At 39.9% G+C, this 26,469-nt stretch overlaps 1 pseudogene; it reads left to right on the top strand.

Moving 5' to 3' along the window:
* The first annotated feature begins 17,052 nt into the window (after window positions 1–17,052).
* LOC108712347 overlaps window positions 17,053–26,469 on the top strand; it is a 34,590-nt pseudogene continuing 25,173 nt past the window's right edge.

Below are 26,469 nucleotides of genomic sequence, written 5' to 3'. Positions count from 1 at the left end.
TTCTGTACTTCGACCCTGTTAGTTGCTGACCCGACTTGTGACCTCGATTACTCTGCTGCTTACCGATTTTGTACTGCATTCCCGATTGGTTTTGACTCGGCCCATTCCTGGACTTTGATAAACTTTACGTTACGTTCCCTTGCTCGCCCAGAGTTCTTCCCTCAGTCTCCTCACTATTAAGTCCTGGCGGCATCCAAGTAGCGGAGGGCTCCTCCCGACGTGAAAGGCGGCGGTTATAGGCCGAAGCGTGAGCTGAGCCCGGGACATTGGGGTTTACTCTGGGTTGTGGGATACTGTACGTTACACTTACCAGTGATCTGTATTTTAAAAGTTTAATATTTATGTTACATCTTAAATGTACTACACTGGTGAATAAAAAGCTGTGATCAACTATAAGTGTATATCCATGGAGTCCTCAATAAATCTGGGTCAGCATTTTCTTGAATTCACAGTGCTAATGATATAGAGTTTTTCCCACTGTTTCTTTTATGTTCTGTTGCTATGCTACAAATGAATAGATTTTATCTGTTGTACAACAAGAACTTTGTACAGCAGACAATGTAGCCTAAATTATAACAGATTTTATGTCCCAACCTTTATGTTGCAGAGCATATTGTTTTATGAAAACATATCACATTTTCAATTTGAGACTGCTTTGAAATTATGTTATTAAGCAAACAACACAAATTTGATATTTACACACAGTTAGTTGTATTACTTCTTAATTTAGTTAATTTATATCATTATTTTCTGTCCCTTGATTTAATTATATGAGAATATTGGCAATTTTTAGCTGTTCATTCTTTCCTCAACACAATGGAAGATGCTATACATTTATACATATTCCATACATTAGCCAAAGTGTGGTACTAACACCTAAATTTTTGTAATAATTGTTTTTTAATGGCAATTTTTCTCTTTCTATACATATTCTATGTCTGGTAAAGCCAGCAGATGTCACCCTCTGTGTATTTACTGCATACATCCAATACTAGAATCTTCATTGCCATAACATCCACTTTCTCAAGCCAAAAATAAATGTAAAAAAAAATTCTAATTATTACATTATATAATTATTATAATCGTACAGGATCACATTCAGTATTATACTATATGATAGCAGTTTTTCAGTGTAAAAGTGGCCATAGATATTAAGATTTTTTAAAAGATATTTTTTATGTTTTCGTAGGACCAAGATTATCCTGAAACAATTGATTAAATGAATGATTTGTCAATCAACTAAAAAGAGATCATTTCAAGCGACATGGTCTAGTTGAAGCCAGGAAAACTGTGGGTGGCTGCTTGCTTGGCCCTGCAAACAATAGGACAATGGATACATTTCACCGTGAACGAAGAACATTTTCAAACCTACCCGATTGAATTTCTGACCAATCGGTAATTTGACAGATTTGTTGGATTGCACTAAAATTGGTCATAAGGGAGAAAAAAATCTAAACATCTATGGCCGCCTTAAATGTATACAGATTGGGCCCTCTTTACCTCTTGTATCGATTATCAGTTATTGTCGTTTATATGTAATCTGTATGTTAAATATATACACGTTATGATTGTACAGCTTTGTGAAATATGTTGAAAAATAATATTTATAAACTGAAGTTAAAGTGATACTGACACTAAAAAATAAATTTTAGCATATGAATGTACATTAAATGTTACCTATAGGTCATGTTGATCATTTGTTGCTGAGAGGTTTGTTTTTGTATATAATTGTTAGTTGAAGTTCCTAAGCCTGACTCTCTGACACTCTGACTTTGCCAACCTGACTGTCCTATCTCAGCCTGTTAGTTACAGTTTCTAATGCTAACGGACTCCTGCTGCACAAATATGGCAGCCCCCTCATACAGGAACATGGGGGATCAGACAGGTAATGTAAAAGCATCATGCAAATACTTTATGGCAAAGTTAGAAGTAGCTTGCAAAGCCAGCATTATAATAGATGTAAAAAAAAGTTTAATTTCAGGTGTCAGTGTCTCTTTAAGCCTTTGTGATTTCTGCAAAAACCATGAACCCTTTGGCACAGTTGGACTGGAGGCCCAGAGACCCACCAGGGCTTCCAACACTGCCCCCCCTCCGGGCTCCCCCTCCCCCTACAGGCCCCCCTACCTCTGTCAACACCACCCCATCCCAGCCATGACCCCCCTCTGGGCTCCCTCTCTTACTTGCAGTCGTTGCAGACACTATTGGGTCCACGAGGGATGTGATCTATCTCAATATACATTTCCATTTTATGTAAAAGTACCCGGATAATACATTTAAGAATCACAGACTTTATGTGTTTTTACTCTTTCCTCAGCCTTAAGATCTATGATGAGTTGCTTTGTAATGCATTGCAAGCTCTTCTGTTAACAGTGAACAAAAGCAAGAACTTCTTTCATTTGACCAAGGATTAGGCAATGCTGTTTTATTCAGCAGGCAGTCTCAAAGACTGCATGTTATAGACAGACTCTTGGGCACAATAACCCTTAAGGTGGTACAAAAATGCCTATTGTTTTGGTTGTGAATACTCCACTCACCTCAAAGATTATAACAATGCTTCTGTTTTATCTGTTACCTGAGAAAAATTAGGCAAACTCTAAACTGTATTTAGCGGGTACTCCAATCCATAATAACATCCTGTAGAAATGAGCTGGCTGTTCTGCTAATTATTTATTGTACTCGATATTATACAGAACTTATTATTCTATGCCACAAATCTTTGCACTTCCTGATGTTCATAGGGGTTTTCTAGAACCTTCAAAGTCAACTGCATACCTATTTTAAAAATAAGTATGACACTGTGACTTTTCTTATTTGTATAGAATAGAATTTGCATAGAATGTTGTGACTGAACATAGAATCTACAGTGGCTTTTGTAGACAATATTTAAAGCATTTAAACATAAAGTTTACAAAATCTGCAATTTTGTTTTTTTTTTCTAGAAGGTATGAAATCTGATTTGTATTTCTGGTAAGAATGTTAAAGGCAGTTTTTAAATATGTTTTAACTAAATTTAGCCATACACAGAACAATCTGTTATTTTGGTGACAGTAACAAAATTAGTTGTTCTCTGCCAAATGTATTCATCACATGGGACACATGGGCCAATGATTGGATCATAAAAGGGCATATAAATAGCTGTTGATTGCAGTTTCCACAGACAGGATTTTCAAACCTGTCTTATAAATAGCTACTTTATTCCTGACCAGATCAGTTGGGTAGGCCATAATTTTGAACCCATACACAAAACAAAAAACTCAATCAGCTGCCATAAAGGAGTGGCCAGGTCAGCAGTCAAGGTTAGGATTTATACAAGTCATACTATGTAAATGATGATGAATAGCAGTCTACACATTATGTTGTTTTAATGCCCATACAAAACACTCCTTCTAAGTGTAAAATAAGAAATTGCTAAAAAATAATTTTATGAAAACATTCCATAAACATCTACAATAATTTCATTATGCAGCAAATTATTCTTAAAGAGACAGTACTTCGACTATCGAATGGTCGAATAGTTGAACGAAGGTCGAAGTAGCCAAAAAAAACATTCGAAATTCAAAGTTTTTTTCCTCTATTCCTCCACTTGAGCTAAGTAAATGGGCCCCTGTGTGTTATTAGCCTAAAAGTGATTACATGTTTTAAGACTGATAAAAATAATTACTATTCTGCTTCAGATAAAGGACATCTGTGGAAATAGAAGACTAAGGGGTTGCTTATTTTATAGAAGACATAGGGACTGTTCCTATTATATTGAATTTTTTTAAACAGAAATCATTTTAACGTTTTCACTATAATGATACATAGTGGCACTGACTAATATGTAACAGATACAAAAGAGAAAACAAAGACTTTGTGGCCTGTTTACCAAAGTATGATAAGGATATTTGCCAGAGAAGTCCTCTTAAAGGGCACCAATCATGACCAAAATCATTTACTAAGTAAATACACTATGTGAAAGTTCAAGAAATCCGATTTTTAAAACAGTTAGAATTGTTTGTATAATGTAAATGATCAGCTCACGATTCCTTCTGCAAGATCTCCCCTATCTCCACTGCAGTTCTAGCTGAGGCAGGCATCTTGGATTTCACTGGCTCCTCCTACCTATATCTTCCCAGCCAACTGTAGCTCTGAAATCTCGCACATGCTCAGTTGAAATTCCTTGCTTGCATATCAACCCTTCTAAGCTATTTTCAAATCAGCCAAACCTGTGTGTTAGCTGCTGTTCAGTAGCACTGCCACCTGCTGGAAGTTAGTGTGTGCCCTTCATTTGCATAAAAACATCACCAGCAGGGGACAAGATAGGGAAATCTCTTGATACTTCTAGTGGAGGAGTTTACTTAAAAAAGGCATTCTGGGTAGAATACTCAAAGCAGTGTTACAATCTGAGCATGCTCCTGAAATTTGCATATTAGAGTCTATATTATAGTCACAGTATGGCCTTCCTCAGTGAAAGAACCCATTTGACAAAGTAAGGGATTTTTTTTTTTAAAACCTGCAGTTTTTAAAAAAAACTATATATGTAGTTTGATTAAACGTGTTTAGCTTGTACTGGTCAGATTGTTAATATGTGTTTGATTTTGGCTGTGATAGGTGCCCTTTAAACTCACGTGTTTATTAAAGTGAGTTTTTTTCTATTTCTTGCTATTTTTTTTGCTATTATGTGCACATGGTCATAAAATACCCTATGTAACACCAATCTATAGCCATGTTTACTAAAGTATAGTAATACTGTACATGACAAATATCTGCCAGAGAATATTCACCACAACAAAATTGTCAAAAATCAAAATCAATATAAATCACCAAATCAATATAAATTTCAAAAATAAAAAGTCAAAACTAGTCTCAGCCAAAGATGTGCAGTCATGATTTATAAGAAAATGTTATCAGAAATGTTTACATTAGAGAATTAAGCCCATAGTCATTAGACACATAGTGGTTTATTTATTAAAGGTTGGATTTTAGTGGTTTTAGAGGTTTTTGATACCACGACTAAACTCTCAAACTCTAAAACCAAACTGAAGAAGTGACTTGTATTAGTTATGAAACATGTAAAGCAGTGCTCTCTCCCTGCCCCTCCTTTTACCAGGTGAGTTTTTAACGTTCAGATCGAGTGATCTATTCAAGCATGCAGAGGATTGTGTACAGTGGCGTAACTACATGTTGCTGGGCCCCACAGCAAATAAATTTTAGGGCCCCCAACATATCCAGTGTTTGTCCCGTTTTACCAATATATGTTCAAATTGCTCATCAATGAGAGCCTCATGGGGCCCCCTGTACCTCCTGGGCCCCCCTGCAGCCGCAGGGTCTGCTTCCTCTGTAGTTACGCCCCTGATTGTGTATGTTTGTTGAAACTTCTATGAAAGGAGCCTATTATAAAAAGGAGTAATGCTGCCATGCCAAATATTAAAATGGAGCATTGAAAACAAGAAAGAAAAGCTGCTGGATTCCTATGGCCTACTATGTAAAACTTGCTTAAAGCTTCATGTTATCACTTCGATCAGCATTAGAAAATAATGGGCAAAGATAAAGTTTAATGCCATTTCTTTGCTGAAGACAGATCTAATTAAACAAGCATCCATATACAGATGGACAAGGACCCAAAGTATAATTTGAAAGCAAAGAAGAAAAGGGAATATTTTTCAATGTGTGTCACCTGACTTTAACCCAACTGATTATCGATTTAATATGCTGAAGACAAAATGGAAGGCAGAAAGATAAATGAACAAGAAGCAACAGTAAGAACCTGGAAAAGCATTGCTAGGGAGGAAACCCAGTGTTTAGTGATGTCCATAGGTTCCAGATTTCATGCAGTCACAGCGGCATATTTATCAAAGAGTGAAGTTAGAGATCACCACAGTCCACCAGAGTGAAATTCTGCCACTCTCCATTAATTTCTATGGGATTTTTAAAAAAGTATTTATCAATGGGTAAAAGTGAATTTCCCACTTTGATAAATATGCTTTTAAAAATCCAATAGAAATGAATGTAGAGTGGCAGAATTTCACTCTAGTGGACTGTGGCAATCTCTAACTTCACTCTTTGACATTGACTGCAAAGGATTTTTTTAAAAAAGTACTGAAAATGATCATTATATTCACAATTATAATTGTTTGTCCAATTACTTTTAAACCCCTGAAAATGTTGGATTGATGTATAAAAATGGTTACAGGGCAAAAAAAGTAACAAAAATGATATGCTGCAGCCTGAGCTGAGTTTCTCAACTTGCCTCATGGCAGCAGTACCCCTGCCTAAGATAACCATAGCAAGCTTTCAGAACGTTTAAGTTCCTTTTTCAAGCTTGCTTGATATGATTATCTTAGTTAGCCAATAAAGGCATCACATTTATACCACTTATTTGTTATTTTTGCCCTGTAACATTTTGACTTGCTAACACCCCTTAAATGAAAGCTGAAAGCTTACATTTTCAGTATCTTAATTATTTCATTTCAAATCCATTGTGGTAGTGTGCAGAACCAAAATTATTAAAATTGATATAGATATTTATGCCAGGAGTTAATACACATTCTCTGGACCCTTGTTTCATTAGTAATTTAGTAACTGCGCACGTGTATATATTTTAAAAAATATAGGGGGTTTTAATTACATAGTTATGATAAAATGATCATAGTTATTATAGATTCATACTAAATTAGCAATGAAACAGGGGACCAAGCATTGTGCATAGATGAATTTCCTTTTTTGGATGGTTGTAGGTAATTGGCCATATTATTTGCACTTTCATTGTACTTTTATATTTTACGTAGCCTTGGAGTGCTCCCCCTATTTATAGACCTGACTGTATATAGTGGCTACTGTACCATGCTTTAATTTATGAAGATATTAAAAGTCACAGAGGAGTCCCATAACCATATAAAAGCAAGACACCACAGGCCGGCTTTATAAAAAGTCACAGGACACAGAGGGTCTAGACCAGCATCTGTGGCCAATCAGCAGGTCATAAAGATAAAATGTAAAGACCACAATGAAACTCAGCAGCAATATGGACAATAGTGTCTGTGTAGCTGCTGATTATAGTTACAACTTGGGTGGTTTTAGAAAATGAGTCCCTTGCATTCAGTCTTCTGTATTTGTTACCTGTTGGAGCTCAGATCCAGAAAGCTAAAACAAATTTTATTGTTTTACTGGTGGCTTGCACCTGGATTTTATTTTCTGAAGTGTGAAACAGCTCCAGCTTTATGGTTCTAACTGCTGTACAACTAAACACAAAAATGTTCTTCCATTGTTATTTTGGCCTCACTCAGCAGTTCTGGGTTGCCCATATACTAATCTTCCCCCCCCCTAGTTCCTGTAACGGGCCCGAAGGCACAGTAATAGTGTAGACCAAAGAGGAGACCAGACCAGGTTCGAGGTACAAGAGGGTTTATCCAAAGAATCGTCAAAATACAGGCAAATAGGTCAGACCAGGCAGAAGACAAGCAGAATCGAAGAACAGGCAGAAGTCGGTACACAAGAATCAAAATAGACAATAACACCCAGGAACTCTGTAGCAGGAACCTATAGTTGGGCAAGGACTGGAAGGGGAAGTACGTTTAAATAGTCTCTGGGTTGGCGCCAAATTTTGACGCTCTTGCGTCAGACGCAGACGCCAGCGTCCTCACGCTGACGTCTCGACGCCGGCGCCCGATTCTGACGCCGACGTCCGTTCCGTCGCCGACGACCAATCCTGGAGTGGGAAAAAGGTGAGGTCATAGACCTGTGCCCAGCAGGAGCCATGTGGTGAGGCAGGTGGTCGCCATCTTGGACGCCATCTTGGACGCCATCTTGAAGACCTGAGGTAGATTCCATTACAGTTCCTAAATTGAACATTTATTGATGTTTGTGTAAGTTAGGTGTTCAGCTACTTCCTGCACTCAAATTTCAAGAATAGGATAAAAAAAAGGTTTGTTTTTTTTTAGTTTTGTGAATTAAATAATACATTATCCAAAATGTAAATAACATAATATTTTAATACGCCCATTAGTTTACAAAGTGCTACTTTTCATAATGAATGTGACATATAATTACAGTGTTTCATTCTTCCTCTACCCTTTAAATTTGAAAACTTGTGAGTCTTTTGAAAATGGATATCCTTTGTGAGACTGAAGATTTCACTGTGCCAAATAATTGCTAGTGAGTGAAAACTGCATTGTGTATCAATCATATTGTAGTAATACTTTATCCTGCTGCTCTTGCAACTCCTCATTTATAAAGAAAAAACACTTTTTCTCTCTGTATTATATATATATATATATATATATATATATATATATATATATATATAATACATAGTTAAAAAAGCAAACAAACTTTTTATTTATTAAATTATGGAAATCCTAAAATTTGATGGCAGAAAAGAAACAGTATGTGAAATAAAAAAGTAATATATAAATACATTTTAAAAATGTCCTCCAAACTGCTATATATCTCACACATATATATTATACGGTGTATATTTCCATTCAGTTGCTCTTCTATCAGCTTAATATTTTGTAACTTGGTTTTGGCTTTTTTCATATCATCAATATCACCTACGCTGTACAAAAGAGTGAAAGCCAATTTCCATTATCCAGTATGAGCTGCAGATCACAACATCAGGGGAAGTAGGCCAGCCCTGCGTTCTCTATCACTTTCTAACAAGTTTGGGGACTGATAAGGTGGAGGGACACCTATTAAAGAGTACACTCTCCAATGCATTCAGTGCTGTATTGAAGGGAGTAGCCACAGTTCTCAGTTCTCTGCTTTAAAGTGCAGAGCAAGGCAGCCTGCAAAGTGCAAAAAAATAATGTAATCATGTATGCCTATAAATATTTATATTAATTGATTGTTACCCTAAATTATAACTTGATGTAGAGTTTATGTAAGAGTACCACATAACAAGTTGTAATCATACTGTTAGCAGATTGGTGACTTTAAAAAAGGCATTTATTCAAAGGGCTATACATTAAGATTGAATTCAGCAGAAATTTACCACTCAGATAGACCTAGAGCAGTAGCTGTAGTTCCATGGGCCATCAAATATATTTGTCCCCAAATCTCACCCTATTTAACTTTTTAAGTTAGGCTTTTTAGGTGTATCCAAGAGCACAAATACCTTCACTGGCTTTCAGGTTGAGCCCCCTGCCATTGCTTTAGGGGGACACTGGCCTGAAATGAACAAGAGTTCATTAAAATAGTAAAGTAAAGTAGATAAACATTGTATATAATGTACTGGTAATATGAAAATCAGTTTTGATTCCCAGCGTTGAATGGGTATGGAAGGTCTCCAGTTATGAGGGAAAGCAGGCTGGGATTGTTTACACTGGAGAAGGAAGGAAACTATAGCTATGTTTAAATGAAGTGTCACGTTTGGCACCCTATATCCAAAACCAATACTAGGCTCCCTGGGGGCTCTTGCTTCTGATTTTAACAGCCGCCTCTCATCTCGAGAGGAGCCCTTGGCTAATTGAATGCCACCAGGTCTTACAAAGAAAGGAGCAAAGCTACAGGTTCTGGATGAGCAAAGGGGCACGATCGTCTCACCAAGGATACTGGATGGAAGAACACAACTTGCAAGGCAGGCCAGTCAACACAGCGTGAAACAGGCAGGCCGGGGGGGGGCGTGTCCGGCTGAGCAGCGGAGAGGACGTGATCAAACGGCGCTCCTGGGGAGATCACTCAAAAACGCCCAAATCTTTGCCATTTCGGCAATTAAACAGCATCGCAGGGTAGCGTACCTGCGCCTGCTTTCGCGGACCATTAGCGCTGCCAAAATCGGTGTTGGCCGCGAAAGGGATCCATCGCGGCCTACTGCCGGGTGCAAAGCCTGGGTCTCGCCTGCCCGCCCACCAACTCGCGGCCCGGTGCTGAGAGACGCAAACTCACAGTGTAGCCCTCATTGGACTACGGGACTGCACCCAACCTCTCCGCTGACCTTGGATTGGGGTGAGTGAGCATCAGATCCCCGGGGGCGCCCCTCCATTCTGCCGTTCTGCTATAATTCATTGTGCAGTTGCTCTCCTGCATTGGGGGAAGGGGCGTCCAAAGACATTGACTGCTCAGCCCTTTCCAACTGCCTGGGGAAATCCTTGGAGCGATGAACTAAACAGCATGGCTTCACAATAGCCTGACTCAGTGCCCGTGCCTAGATTAACCCTGTTCTTGCCCTGAGGCCTTTTGACTATACTTCCCCTGGCTCACGTTGTATTCTGACCCACTTCTGTCCACTATCCCACGGGACAGATATGCGGAAAAATCGAGCCTTGAGCCATAAACAAACCCAGGCGATACCCTCTAATACAACTAAAAAGGGTGCGGAGGCTCTCTCTCCACTCACCCTGTCAAGAATTCCTGGGCCTTCTTGCTCCGCTGCCAACTCTGCAGACAGGCAGAAAGTGGGTCGAGAGGCTGCAAAAAAGTTGCAACGGTACGCTAGGGGGCAAAGAGACGAAATGGAGTGTCGGGATGTACAGAAGGCAGTGTCTCCTAGGAACTCATCTGATACTTCCCCTGCCTCTCCTTTGCAAGGCAACGCTGAAGATTCACAAGAGGCCCTCGCTGCACAGCCCACACTTGCAGAAATCATGCAGCTGATAGCCAGTAACCATACAGTCACAATCAGTAAGTTTGATGATCTGAAGTCAGACTTAACACTCCTAAAATATGATGTGCAAAACATCAGGGAACGTACAACTGAAGTGGAGAGACGTATCAGTGACCTGGAAGACACCACTGCACCCATACCCGAAAGCCTGCAATCCATGGCTCGTAAGATTCAAGCCCTGGAATCCAAGGCGGATGATCTGGAAAATAGGCTGCGCAGAAACAATATAAGATTGGTGGGCCTCCCCGAGAGGGTAGAGGGTAATAACCCGGAGCTCTTCCTTGAGCAGTGGCTCCGAAACCAACTTGGCAATGACATCTTCTCTCCTTCATTTGTTGTGGAGCGAGCCCATCGCATACCTAACAGACCTCCCCCTCCAGGGGCTCCGCCAAGATCCTTTATAGCCCGGCTCCTCAACTATAGAGACCGTGACAAGATACTGGCGGAGGCCCGGAAAAAGCAGCAACTTTTCCATGACAACGCAAGAGTCTCTATCTACCCTGATTTTTCCATGGAAATAAGGAAGTTACGCTCAAAATTTTCTGAAGCCAAGTTAAAGCTGCGTCAGCAGAATATGCCATATGCAATGTTATTTCCTGCAAAGTTGAGAATACAAGAAGGAGGCAAAGCACACTTTTTTGAAAGACCAGAGGAGGTATTTGCATGGCTTGAATCAAGGAATAGCAACCTTCCCCAGAGATAAAGGCCAAAGGCATTACATTTAATGTCCACACTGTTAAGCTACAATAGTTTGAAGCGCTCACTAGGCTTGGGACACCTACAAGCAGGCGATGTTTGACACCTGATTCTTTGAAGAAAGCGACTACTACCTAAGCTGTTGGAAGTAGGAAGTAGAAACCCTCCTTAGTGGCCCAGGCCTTAGCCACCAGAACCCTAGTTAATAATGTTGTGAAATAATAGTTCATACATCCTGCCTGGCACGGGACACCTCCAAACAGGCACTTTTTGTTTCTGTCACCTGGATAAATGGTGACTACCAGTTAAGCTGTTGGAATGTGGATCTGTTCACGCCCTGATTATTTGATGATTAGTTTGGGGAATATGTATCTCCAGGTTGGGGGGGATACGGGGAGGGGGGGAACCATGTTGGGGAACTGTACTTATTGTCCATGCTTCTTTCTTTATCTTCTCTTTTCTTTCCTTTGGAGCCAGGTGAAGATCGGTCAAAAGTTCTATCTATGTATATGTCGGTGGGGAGCGCCGCTCCGGGCCTGAAACACGCTATAGAGTGCAATATTAATCTTAATAATCACAACACACCTGGGTGCGGCTTCTGGGTGGTGGCTCCCACCACTAAGGTAAACATTTTTCTGTACCAAGATGATTGATAGTAAACTCTCTATGCTATCTTGGAATGTCCGTGGTCTCAACGATAAAATTAAGAGGTCAATTGTAATGGGGCAACTTAGGAAATCTGGGGCAGACTTGATCATGCTTCAAGAAACACATTTAGTAGGCCAACGGGTGAGAGCCTTAAAAAGAAACTGGGTAGCAGAACTCTACCACTCAGAATTCTCTACTTATTCTAGAGGTGTAGCTATCCTAATTAGGAAGACTCTTAACTTTCACTTAGAACAAATCATCTCAGACCGGCAAGGGAAATACATAATTCTTAAATGCAAGGTCAATGGAGCATCCCTTCTGCTAGTCAATGTCTATTTGCCTCCCCCTGCAGATCTCCAACCCCTCACAGAAATATTTCAGAAAGTAGCCTCCTTGGGGTCCTTCCCAACAATTTGGGGGGGAGATTTCAATATGGTCCCGGACCCAGTCAAAGACAGACTAAAAATAAATGATAAAGACACTTTGGCCTTTCAAAGTTGGCTAGAGTCAATTGGTTACATAGACGTCTGGAGATGGAAAAATCCAGATCTCAGGCAATACTCCTGTTATACAACCGCTTCATCAGCTCTATCTAGAATTGACTTGTTCCTGTCTACTGCTGAGCTCCTAAGTGCAGTAACCACCATACATTTTGGTACCCGCGTTTGCTCTGACCATGCCCCCCTTTTACTGACCTTAGAGGGTAGATCACGAAACCCCCGTGCCAATTGGAGGCTCCCTCCAAAGTGGATCTCCAATACCAAGGTTGCCACTGCGTATGCAGAGCAACTTGAGGGATACTGGGAATTGAACACAAACACTACATCTGAGCAGATGGTCTGGGATGCAGGTAAAGCGTATACTAGAGGCCTATACACCTCCCTTATTGCGTCAGCTAGGAAAGACACTGAGGCTCAAATATCTCTAGCGACAACTGACCTAGCTACTGCTGAACAAACTCTAGTTGATAGACCCAATGATAAAACCAGGGAAGATATGAATTTGGCCCAAAGAAATCTTGATCTATTGATGGTTGAAAAATTCTCTCAAAAAGAACTTTACCGCTCAGCGACCTGGTTTGATAAGGGAGATAAAAATGGCAAATTGCTTGCTGCACTTGCCAAAACTGACAACCCTCGCATAGCCATTGCAAATGTTGTAGGGGAGGGAGGGGAACTAATCTCGGATAGGGAAGGAATACTCCAGCGATTTAGGGAATATTTTCAGCTCACATATGCTGCTTGCCCCCCACTCCCACATGCAGACCTCCTGGAATATTTGGGAAACGTAGACTTCCCCACCATTCCCCAAGACATGCGAGAATACTTAGAGAGTGACATCACTGATGATGAAATTAAGGATGCCATCATGGCAATGCCTACAGGCCGCACCCCAGGACCAGATGGTCTCCCCTCTGAGTGGTATAAGGCCCACTCAAATATACTGGTGTCCAAACTCAAACCTATCTTTAACAAAGTCTCTGAAACCTATTTACTACCGGACTCCTTTTTCCTCGCTCACGTTACGCTTATACACAAAGAGGGTAAAGCTCCTCAAAACTGTGATTCCTACCGCCCTATTTCCCTCCTAAATTGTGATGCAAAAATATTTGCTAAGATACTGGCCAACAGACTCAGAAAGGTAGTAAGGGGAGTCGTTCACCCAGATCAAACGGGCTTTATGCCCAACAATGCCACTGACATAAACATAAGAAGACTCTTTAATAACTTAGAAGCAGACCATGAAAACAAAGGCAATAGAATAATAGTTTCTCTGGACACTGCTAAAGCCTTTGATACGGTTTCTTGGCCCTATCTCTGGGAGGTTCTCAAATTGTTCGATTTTGGTTCTCGTTTTGTGACCTGGGTGAAGGCTTTATACAGACATCCTACAGCTAAAATCTTGGTAAATGGCGCGCTCTCAGAACCAATTATGCTACAACGGGGTACCAGACAGGGGTGCCCCCTCTCACCTCTGCTTTTCTCATTAGCCATTGAACCACTTGCAATTCAAATTAGGGACTCCCCTGGCATAATAGGCTTACAGATTGATAAATTGACGGAAAAAGTGTCGCTTTATGCGGATGACATGTTACTGTATCTGGCTAATTCTGGAGGGGCTTTAGACTCAGCACTGGCCCTTGTAGAGGAGTTTGGCAATTACTCTGGGTTAAAAATAAATCATAACAAGTCCATTGTTTTCCCCCTAGACCCGCTCCCTAATGACCAGTCACTACATATTGGAAATCTCAAAGTGGTCCACTCCTTCAAATACTTAGGGATCATGGTCACTAGAAGTTGTAAAGATTACGAGACCTTCAACCTTGCCCCGATAACTAGGGCCTTGTCTTCTAAGGTTGATATTTGGGCGCAACTTCCACTCACTCTACCAGGTAGAATAAACTTGTTTAAGATGGTGTTCCTCCCCAAATTCCTATATGCTCTCCACAATTCCCCTATAACCCCGAGAGCCCAATGGTTTAATCACATTGATAGAATTATCAGACGTTTTATATGGGCAGGTGAACGTCCACGTCTCAATTTCAAAATTCTTCAAGCCCCAATTACTCGGGGCGGTCTGGCCCTCCCAAACTTGAAAAGATATTTCTTAGCTGGTCAATTGACCTATGCCCATTGGTGGTTATCCCCTCACCTCGATAATACCTCTATTATTCTTGAAGCAAATATAATGGGTTCCCTAGAGGCTTTAGCCAACCTCCTATACCGGGGTACTACTGTCTTACAAACCTACACCACTCCTATGTTAACTGTGATCTCCTCCTTCCAAAAGGCTCTCAAACAGGCACAAGGCCGGGCTTCAGTGTGGTCCAAGTGGGAGCCGCTGTGGGGCAACAGCTCCTTTTCACATTTTTCTTCCCTTCCAGATATCGGCTTCCCAGGGCATCAAACTCCTTAGTGATATTGTGTTGAATGGAGAGATGAAGCAGTTTCAAGTCCTCAAAGATGGCTATCATCTTTCTCAAACCATGTTCTTTAGGTACCTTCAGCTCTCCCATGCTTTTCGAACACAATTTCCTGACAGGCCAATAGAAATAATTGAGACCACTCTTGAGAAATCTCTTAGAAGAGTTGACCTAGTCAAACCCTTATCCCATTTCTATACTATACTGGGTCTGACCTCTCAGGACCCACTTGCTAAAACATTGGAGAAATGGAAAAGGGACATACCGAATGTATCGGAGGATTTATGGGTGGAAGCCCTTAAACAGATTCCAGACCTGACAATTTCTGTCAAAGACAGATATATCCAATTGAAATTTTTAAATAGGGTTTATCTCACTCCGTACAGACTCTCCAAAATTTTCCCACAGTTGTCGGATCTCTGTGTTAAATGTGAAAGGGATGTTGGTTCATATATGCATGTATTTTGGGACTGCCCTCTAATTCAGTCATTTTGGAGAGATGTAATATATTATGTTGCCGAAGTTCTTGATTTACCGAAAATAATGTCACCTTTAATATGTCTGCTTGGGGTTGAAGAAGAGATGGAGATGAATAACCACACCAGACTGTGCTATCTTCAACTCCTTTACTATGCAAAAAAAGCCATTCTCCTCAACTGGAAAGCAACAGCTCCCCCGACTCTAACTCTCTGGCGCAATCTGATCAATAATTCCCTGTCAAACCAGAAATTGACATATCTTGCCAGAGGCTGTCCCCAGAAATTCACTGCAGTCTGGGGCACCTGGATTTCTTTCCATGAAAAGTAATTAAACTCTGCCGATCATTGTTATATTATTGATCTGGTACAATGCTCGACCGATTCTCTCCCTCTCCCGGCTCCACCTCTCTCTTCTATTTCTTACTTCTCTTTCAATTGTTGTCCTTGTGTTTTATTAAAATTGAAAAATAAAAACTTTTAAAAAAAAAAAACAGGCAGGCCGGGCCAGCACAAGCAGAGTTAGAATAGTCAGACAGGCCGGAATCAGGATTAAAGAACGTAGAATAGTCAGACAGGCTGCAATCAGGATTGGAGAGCGTAGAATAATCAGACAGGCAAGGATCAGCTTGGAGAGGTCAGAAAAAACAGGCAGGCAAGAGTCAGGATACTGAGTTCAGAATAGTCAGGCAAAGCAAGGGTCAACCACCAAAGGATCAATAGGAATCGCTTAAGAATAGCACCAGGAACAAACTAATTGAACCTAACAATGGGCAATGTGTTTTATTACAAAGCCCCTTTAAATAGTTTGAATTCCGCGCTGTTGCACGATTACGTCATCACGCCGGTGCATAAACCTGGGAGCATGCAGACGCATGCACCATAGGGACAACGCTGAAGGGAACCGGATGCATGCGGTGCGCCTGCATGCCACAGGAAGCGCAAATGGACCACCAGGGTAAACATTCGTTACATGAAGAGACCATGCGATAACTCCCTAAAGCTTTATTCATCAGCCAATCCTTCTAGCAGACATGAGGGCATCCATTGAGTTGAAAGAAGGTTCCCTCTGAAGAAGCAAAAAAAAGGTTTCTTACATGGAGTGCTATGGATTTCTTTCCCTGAAGAGGTTGTATTGGAAGATCTATCAGATAGCTTCAAGAAAGAGTTAGATGGCTTTTTAGATAATACTGATCCGATTGCCATGTTGTTGTAAGGAAAACATGTTTTCTTCCTTTAAAGTCATTGTTAGAAAGATGTTAATCTGGATCATCAAGCAGGTGGGCAGATTTCCTTCAAACAAAAAGTTTGGACGTTTGCCTTTTTTCAGCCTAAATTACTATGTTAAATTACTATGTTGTAATCAGAAATTAGCCTTGGCAAGTCTACTGCAGGGAGGATATTAAACCACATTTTCAAATGTCTGTTATGGGCTATTGTGCAGGGCAAAATCTGCCCAGTTTTAGGAAATGAGCAACATATTCAAGGATCAGTAACATACATTTTTTTTATTAAAAAATTTGTTAGTGTAGAACGAAAAAAAAACCCCACAAAGACATTTTAGACTTTTAAATCACTGTCTTTATTAAGAAATAACTTACCGAAACTCTGCTTGCGCTCCTCTTCAGAAAAGGCGACAGGGCGACGATCCATCATACGGTGCTCGATTTTTCCTCCCTGGCTATCACCTATAAGGAAAGCAGGGAGGAGAAATCGAGTGCCGCACGATGGATCGCCGGAACACCTTTACTGCAGAGGAGTGCAAGTGGAGTTTCGGTAATTTATTTCTTAATAACGACTTAGCGTTTTAAAAGTTTAATATGTCTTTGTGACTTTTTTTCCGTTCTATACTAACAAATTTTTTAGTAAAAAAAATTGATGTTACTGGTCCTTTAATTGAGTGGGTATGACCAGAGGCAGCTGGGAAATTGACAATATGTCTAGCCCCGTGTCAGATTTCAAAATTGAATAAAAAAAAATCTGCTCTTTTCAGAAATGGATTTCAGTGCAGAATTCTGCTGGAGCAGCTCTATTTACTGATTAATTTTGAAAAAAATGTTTTTTCCCATGACAGTATCCTTTTAATGCTAAATTCTCCTAAAACAGATTTACATAGGACACCATTTTGCACAACGAGTTATCCCTGTGTTTGAACATGGCAACAATACTTGTTTGTATGCTCCGTTATCTCAACAGGAAAGACTGCAAATGTCTGGCAAAGCAGCTTTTCCTAAGATGTGCCTTTTAAGAGATTTATAGAGAAAATATAATAATGTAAGTGCGTATGGAAAATGAAGCCGGCTTCTGTTTATCACAATATTTATCACATAAACACATTCTTTAAGTCAAGATTTGTGAAAGTGAAAGTGTTGTTCATTTGTTTTGTTTTCTTACATGGACAATAAAGCATTGGAGGGTATATTACTGTATTCTTTCTCTTCACATTCTACCTTTATGTGGTATAGCTGAGCAAATTATTTCATATTATTTGAGGCATACATTGTAAACTTCTATTGAAAAGCATAGGTAATGCCCAATAGAGGGTATACTTTAGAGCTGTCAGGAAAGCTATCCTTAGAAACAATAACATTGTCCATTTTCCCCTTTTTATATAAGCACTTTAATCACTTTTTGGAAGAATATCAAAAAGTGTCCTTATGGACCTACAGCATAAGATTGATAGAGAATGTATAGACCATATGCTTGGCACCAGGGAGTAGCTCGCAGCTGATGTAGACCAAAAGAAAAATGGCCTTTCCAGAGGGGGATTTAGCAGATCAATGTAGTAGAATGGGAAAAACCATTAGGCAGGAGGCCTGTCTGTCATTTACTGAGATGAAATATATGGTGGACAACAGAGACCTTAATGAATGATGGAGGAAATGACTTTCAGATGGAAGCTATGGGTACATTAATAGTCCTAGCTTTTCAATACTGATTGACAGAGACTCCTAGGTGCCTTTTTTCTCACAAATAGGAGGATTTGATTTTTGCTTTATTTCCCATGTGGCCTTAATATTCCTATAGATTACACCTCCTCTAACACACCCTAACAATTTATATTTTTAATCATGGCTGACATGAAATAAAACAGAATTGAATATATTAGTTTAGGAAATAAAATCCATACCAACATCTTTCTAGGGTGTCCACACATTCATGAAAAATTATAAAACTGTAATAATAGATGAATACTTATTACTTTGAGTTAATCCCTGAATGTTTTAAGTGTTGTTAAACTAGCATAGAATTTAATTTGTTCAATGATTTGTTGGAGTCTGACACCGAAAAGTTTAGTGCTGGGGGAGGAGGGGGGTGGCAGAAGCAAAGTTGCCTTAGGATGACAATAGGGTTAGGACTTCCCCTGGATATTACCTGTATTTGCTGTTGTATGCACAGCTTGGAAGGCGAGGCATTTGCCAGAATATATGGTTTATGATATATGGTTTTTCTGCACGGAAATCAGCGATCAGTTATATCCAGTCAGAGTAACAGCTGGTAGTTTGTTTTAAACATTTGCATTCTTGTATCTCTCTTAAACAAAAGCAACATCTGTTAAAAGTAATTAAAAAGGGAGTAGGTAGAAATGTTTTTTAACCTTATGCTGCTACTCACTTATAAGGCTTGCATACTTCCTGTGCTGTTGGCTGTGTCTGTCTTGTATTATAACAAAGAACATGATTAATGGCATCATTGTGTTCAGGACCCAGATTAAAAGATGATGAAAAACTACTTAATTAGAATACTCTAGATTTTCCTCTATTTTATACAATTCTCTGCTTGATTATAATTTTTGACCTAGTAAAGTGTTTTCTGGAGGCTTTGCTACTGCTTTGGGAATGTGAGGATAGCATGTCAAATTGTTCTGAACCCAGGTTCACCTTAAAGTTAACTTTTAGTATGTTCTAGAATGACTAATTGTAAGCAACTTTTCAATTAGTCTTCATTAATTATTTCTTATAGATTTTACATTATTTGCTTTTTTTCTTCCGACTCTTTCCAGCTTCCAAATGGGGATCACTGACCCCATCTAAAAAGCAAATGCTCTATAAAGCTACAGATTTGTTGTTATTGCTACTTTTTATTACTCAACTTTGTATTCAGACCCTCTCCTATTCATATTCCAGTCTCTTATTCAAACCAATGAATGATTGCTAGGGTAATTTGGACCCTAGCAACCAGATTGTTAAAACTGCAAACTGAAGAGCTGCTGAATAAAAAGCTAAATAACTCAAAAACCACAAATAATAAAAAATGAAAACCAGTTGCAAATTGTCTCTGAATATAAATCTCTACATCATACTAAAAGTTAATTTAAAGACGAAAAACCCCATTAAAGGAAAGTTAATTGTTCTGTTTTTATCTATGCTGCCACTGCCTTGTTTTGTGCCAGCCTATTGGGATTGGGCAATATGCATTTCTATATAAATTAGCATTAGTAATTTAATAATTTATTTAGTAACTTATAAACAGTGCACTTGCAGCAAGAAGCAGATGGAAGGCTTGCATTGTCTTTTATTCTACATACTGCATTTCTACACTATGGGAGAAACAGCCTGATGCTCAGTTGGTCTAATTGAACCTTTTAATATATGTCTCTTTCTCTGTCTGTCTCTCTCTCTCTCTCTCTCTCTCTCTCTCTCTCGCAGTTTTGTGAATATTCTTTTGCCTGCTAGTGCCAAGACAGTGGGAACTGGTTTTCGATGGTGTTCTGATTTCTGGCTCTGCCGATCAGAGCACAGTGATGTTAGATACATTCAGCAGTGCACCACTCCCACAGCATGAACGCACACCTGCTGATTCAGACCCCACTGGAAGAATCGATTTTGAAATGTTTGGTGAAGACAAAACCACAGGTACAATGCCCCCAACTGTTTCTTTTGTGATTTTCACAGGACTAAAGCTGGCAATACAAAGGACAATTTCTGGGTGTCTAATTAAAAAAAGTGTATGACCACCTTTATCCTTTAGTGGCCAGTGACCTATTGTATGTGCTCATGGGCATCAGTGGTTGACCAACGTTATTATGTGACTAATTAGCTTTGGTCATGTCATGTGACCAGCTGCATCTGACAGCGCTCACTGTAGCAGACAGGGATATCTGTTTAAAAAGCCTTTATGTTGCTTTTCTTAGGCTAAATGATCAGGACAGTTACAACGTTTCAAGCCAAACAATGGCCCTTTATCAAGCAAATGTTACACACATGTTGAAACATTTTATACTATATATCATAGCGCCATCTTGTGGCAAAATACTGAAAAAGCATTATAGTACAGATACATTTTCAAATATTCACATTTTAGTTGGTGGAACAATTCTGTCCACTAATTATCAAGACGATTCTTGTGTCCCAATATCTGTAAAATCAAAACCTAAATAAAACCAAATTAAAAACAATTTTATCGGAATATGGAGTGTAAATCATATTCTCGAGGCCATGGGGTTCCATTGTTTCTAAGTATCGTATCCACCAGGCTTCTTTTTTAAGTAGTTCTTTATTTCTATCACCTCCTCTACTGTTAAATTGTTGAACCCCATGGCCTTTCTCAGTAAAATGACATGCAACCGCCTGCTCCACCTTTTTTAATCTAATGGCAGATTTGTGCTCCCTGATTCTGTCTCTTATTAATCATGTGGTATGTCCCACATTTAAATATCCGCACGGGCAGGGTCGGACTGGGGGGCCCGGGGCCCACCGGGACTGCTGTCCAGGGGCCCCCCGCCCCCCCACTAAAACCCGTCGGCACGGGCATTTTATAACATATACCACAAAGGTATATGTACATGTATAATATCCTGACAGTGCTACCTGGGATCATGCTGAAATCAAATGGTCCTGGTTGAACTCTTTCTTTTCTTCAGCAGAAGCGCAGAGAGAAGATAGCACAGTCAGCCCCATTATTGCTTTGGTACATACTATCTTTTCCATCTTTAGGTGTTGTATGGTCTTTACTGTGATCTGAAATGTTGTAACCACTTTTACATCTGCAAGACCAGTGAGCAAAGTGCAATTTTGAGCACAATTGCTGTGATATTTCCTACAATCAGTTGGGTAATTACTGTTGCTGGGGACCTGGACCGTGGGTTCAGCTTTCTCTGTAGCCACGATACTTCACTAACAATGCAGATATTAAAGATACATTTGCTAAATCCTGGTACCATGGGGCTTATATACATTCACAAGGCCAGTGAGTAAAGTGCAATTTTGAGCACAATTGCCATGGTTTTTTCCACAATAACCAATAGGTGACATAATAGAGGAAACAGACCCGGCAGTTGCAAAGGACGGGACCATAGGCTCAGCTTCCTCTATAGCCACAATACTTCACTAACAATTTGCATGCATGCTGCTTGTGCAGGCCAGTGATATCCAAGGGAGCAGATGGACATGCACATGAGGGAGCTGGCACCTTGGCAAATTTTAGAGTGTACCAGGCCACTTTTGAATATTTTCTTGCTGCCCAGAATGCCAACTTCATTGCAATAATAAGGAGGCAATACACTTGGCGTAAGTGTACTTTGCCTAACACAGCTGCATTGGAAATGCCAAAACTAGCACAAATGCATTGATATTTTGTCACTATTCAGACACATCTGTGAGGAAATCGGTTTGGCGTAATTGTAGTGTTTGTCGTGCAAGTGATGTCTATGCCTGATTATTTAGGTGCAAGTGTGCTGTGCTCAATTCAGAATGGAAAGCAAGAAGGACTGAGCAATGCTGAGCACAACTATATGGAGGAGGAAGGAGTGCATTTTGATGCAAGTACCTTTAAATGAAAGTGGTTTTATGTGCAAGTGACTGCAGCAAAATAGCGAGGACCTTAACTGCACTTGCAGACATAACTGAGCACTCATTTCAGAAATGGCAGAGGAAAGAACTGCAGTAGCCCAGCCAAAAAGCTGAGGAAAAGACATTACCCACTATGTAGCCTAGAGGGGCTAGTATGTATGAAGCAATGGCAGGTTGCCTGACCTGTCAGCTCCATTGGTTATATACAGGCATTTATATTTAAAATATAATTTATAATTTAAAAGCACATTTATGACATTTAGACGTGATTACATCAGTGTTTGCCCTGTCTTTCAGTTAATGAGCATTGGCTCTTCCATGATGACTGCAGTATTGAGCGATTCTGTGATTCAACTGATGGCATTATGATTTGTGGGAGTCATGATGGCAGAGAAGTGTACACAGTTACCCATGACCTTACTCCAGCAGAAGGATGGATCATACAGTTCAAGGTGAAGTCTTTATGTATACTTCAGGGAATGTCCAGGCCGGGATTTGTGGCGAGGTGACAGAGCCCTAGAGTGGCAAGATTTTAGGGGTGGCATGTAGGATGCTATTATTATTATTATTACAGTAAGATCGAAGAGAGTAAACATTCATTTTGATTATATTTTTTATGTTTATTATTATTACTGTGCGATGGAAGGAAGTAAACGTGAATCTTGATAAGATTTTTTATGTGTGTTTCTGCGTTTTTGCTTCATGTCTGATAAAATACTACAAATAATTTCAGTGGATAAAATACAGTTAATATAAATTGTCTGCTGTGTAGCCATGTTGGCAGCCATTCAATTTGAAACATGGCAACAGGGCACTAGTTTATCTAGCAAATAACAGATGAACTCTGTAGAATAGAATAGTTTAATGCTTAACCAGAGAGAAGAATGGGTCATTTATGGCTCTGAACAAAACTGTAAAATTAAAACCTTAAAAAAATACATGAAAAATCACTCAGGGTGCAATTTCTCTTTTCTGATAACTGCTGATATAATGCATTTTGTAACAGCAGCACCGCATACTGGTCAGTTCCTGTAACTGTACAGTTGGACACATACTGCACATTCAGAAGTAAAATAAACAAGTGTTGTGATGTTATTCCACTGAGGAAGATGTGAGAAAGGTCTTCTGCGGTGCTGTTTTTATAAAATGTATTATGTTAGCTGTTAGTAAGAATTTAAATAGCTCTGAAACTAATCAAATAATTTATGTAAACTGCAAAAATTCTTAGAAAAGCATCCTGGGTTATTTTATCATTTTTAAGGTTTGCTTATAGTAAGTGATAATTTTAATAATGATTTCTTAAGGTTTTTTTTTATTTTATAGATTGCAGTTGGTTGTCGCAGCTCCGAGAAGAATGTACAAAACCAAGTTCACATGCAATATTCCACTGATTTTGGTGTAAGCTGGACATACTTAGTGCCCCAGTGTTTGCCAGCAGAACCAAAATGCTCTGGTAGTGTTTCCCAGCCATCAGTATTTTTCCCTTCTAAAGGATGGAAACGCTTGACATACATGCTCCCTGACAGTCTCATTGGCAAGTAAGTAATACCCATCTAAGGCACTTTTTAGTGTTTTGATTTTGTGTAACTAAAATAGCATGCTGCTGTACAAAAGTGTATTGAACAATATTGAGAGAATTACACAGAAATATTTTGTTACCATGGCACAAGATAAGCCATAAAGGTTTATTTAATACCAACCTGATCTAATTTTGAATGTTCAAAAAAGGCTGATTTGTTTAGGTGAGCGTTGAAAGGCTTCTTCCTCCATTTTCTGAAAGGTTAGCAAAGTAGGTTACTGGATGTGCCAACCACTTCAGATATCAGATATATTAAATATAGCCTTATATAGCAAAACAAACTCTCATTAGATGTTTACAACATGATATAATATCTAGGGCAAAAGCACAGAAAGCATGGAATATTATATAGCACATTTCTAGTATAACAGTTGCTATGGGTTAGCACAAGTGTATTGCATATGTGTTTCTTTTTATATAGCTTTCCTTAGATAAACTCATACATGCAATATCATGAATGGATACTGTTGTCCATAATTGTTAATGATAAAACATTTTTTTGTTTGTAAGTACACTTGAATACTATTTATACCTTGTTTATGTCTAGACTGTAAATAAATAGGCCCTGGCATTTCAAGTACACCCAAACAGCCCCCCCCCCCAACCCAATAAATAGTGACTATCTATGGCATCTTTAAGCAGCTCATCATGCATTTGTCAGAATCTACAGATTGCTGGGCCAGACCTGACTCCTATTAATACTAGATGGAAACAAGGGGCTATGGATTACCGATTTCATTCAAATCTGTTCATATACTATTTTCACTGTAATGTTCCCTCCTAAATTCCACCCCTGTATTTTTAGTCCTGTCAGATTTAGGTTTTACCAGAAGTATTCAGATATGCAGTGGGCCATCGATAACTTCTACATTGGACCTGGATGTCTGGACAATTGTAATGGTCATGGAGATTGAGGGAGCAGTGTATCTGTGACGCAGGATACTCTGGTCCAAACTGTTACCTGACGCGCAGTCTCAAGGTTTGCATAAAATTCTGCATGAATACACAAATACAAAAAAAGGATACAAAATGTCCCTGCCACACTTCCTTCCTCCCCATTATGTTTTTGCGTATGTTTTATAATGCTATAATTAGTGTTCTATCAAATATAAATGATATCTAAATGTTTTCTAAATTTACTAAAGGAATTAACAATATCTATCTATCTGGGGGCGTGGCTTGCGGCCGCATGTGACCGCACGTATCTTAGCTCAGCTCCAGTCCCGGTGCCGATACACTGAAGCTTTTTGCGACCCTACGGAACCCAAACGAGCACTACTCACCCGCAACGATCCCTGCAGGCATGCCGAAAAAAAAAGATAAGCAATAGCCCCTGCGCCTCACCGCTTTTTACGGCTCTCAGCCTAAGACGCCGACCTAGGACGACAGCCAAGATGGCGCACAGTCCTCCTCCTGCAGATCCTCTCCGGGGCGTACCGCACCTGAAATGGAACGGCAACAAGCTAAGTACCCTGACACCTCACAAGGTATTACTGAGGCACATTTAAAAGTGATGCTTGCGCAGTTAAGAGAGGACATTTGTACGGATACAAAGCAGGCAGTGCAGGACATTAAAACTGAGCTCCAAACTATAGCTGCCCGTACTGACCTGATTGAGACCAAAATGGAGGAGTTGGTTGGGGCGCACAACAACATGGCTGACACAGTTGAAACCCAAGAGTCAGTAATCTCTATGTTACAAAATAAATTGTCTGATATGGAGGACCGTTCAAGAAGGAACAACGTTAGGTTGAGGGGTGTATCTGAGGATATTCTGCAGCCACAGCTCTGCCAGTATGCGCAGGATCTTATCCTTACACTACTTCCAGAAACCCCTGTAGACCACCTCCTAATTGATAGAATACACAGGATCCCCAAGCCCAGAAATGCGCCAAGCGGGGCTCCCAGAGACACCATACTTCGGATTCATTTCTTCCACATTAAGGATGATTTGATGCGCTACGCAAGACAGCATAAAATGCTTCCACAACCGTATGAGAAAATACAAGTTTTTGCTGACTTTTCTGCAGCTACTATGGCGAAGCGCAGAGAACTAGCTGGAATAACCCAAGCTTTGCGCCAACACGACATACCATATAAATGGGGTTACCCAACTAAGCTCTTGGTTCATTGGCAAAACTCCACAAAAATAATCCTAAATGTGGCAGAGGGGAAGCTAGCTTTAGCGAAGTGGAACGTGCCACTTACAGTACCACTGCAACCACAGCAACAACAACTTGGACGGATCCATGTGGATACTGAGCCAACCAAGGAGGCTGATGTGGCTATTACCTGACTACCTACAACCTACTCGTATCCAGTTTGAACCCAAGCCCCTGGGTCGCCTAATTGTTCCTTTTGTTTCTATGATCCAGGCACCGGAACTGGAAACCAAGATTGAGTTTCCACAACTACCGTACTAAACACCCCCCTACCATCCTACTCTACCACTGCAAGACTGTCTGCCCATCTTTGGGCATGTTTGCTTTGAGAGATTGGCCACTGGTGCTGGCTATATTGTATATAAGTTGTAAGTTTTCTGTTTACCTTTCCATGCTCTTTTTTGCCTTTTCTTACCCTTCCCTACCCCTCCTTGGGAGACTGGCATGTACTGTACTGTGGTATTATGTTCTGCTATCCTGGGATCAGCTGAATCGTACACAATCTAGCATTCGTATTAGCCATAATGGTACTTAAATGTATGAGTATTAATGCGAGGGGCTTAAACACCCCACGTAAGCGCCTTCTAGCCCTAGCGGAATGCAAACGGATGC

Source organism: Xenopus laevis, chromosome 3S (assembly GCF_017654675.1).
Source record: "Xenopus laevis strain J_2021 chromosome 3S, Xenopus_laevis_v10.1, whole genome shotgun sequence".
Lineage (NCBI taxonomy): Eukaryota > Metazoa > Chordata > Amphibia > Anura > Pipidae > Xenopus > Xenopus laevis.
This window is presented reverse-complemented; position numbering and strand designations above follow the sequence as displayed.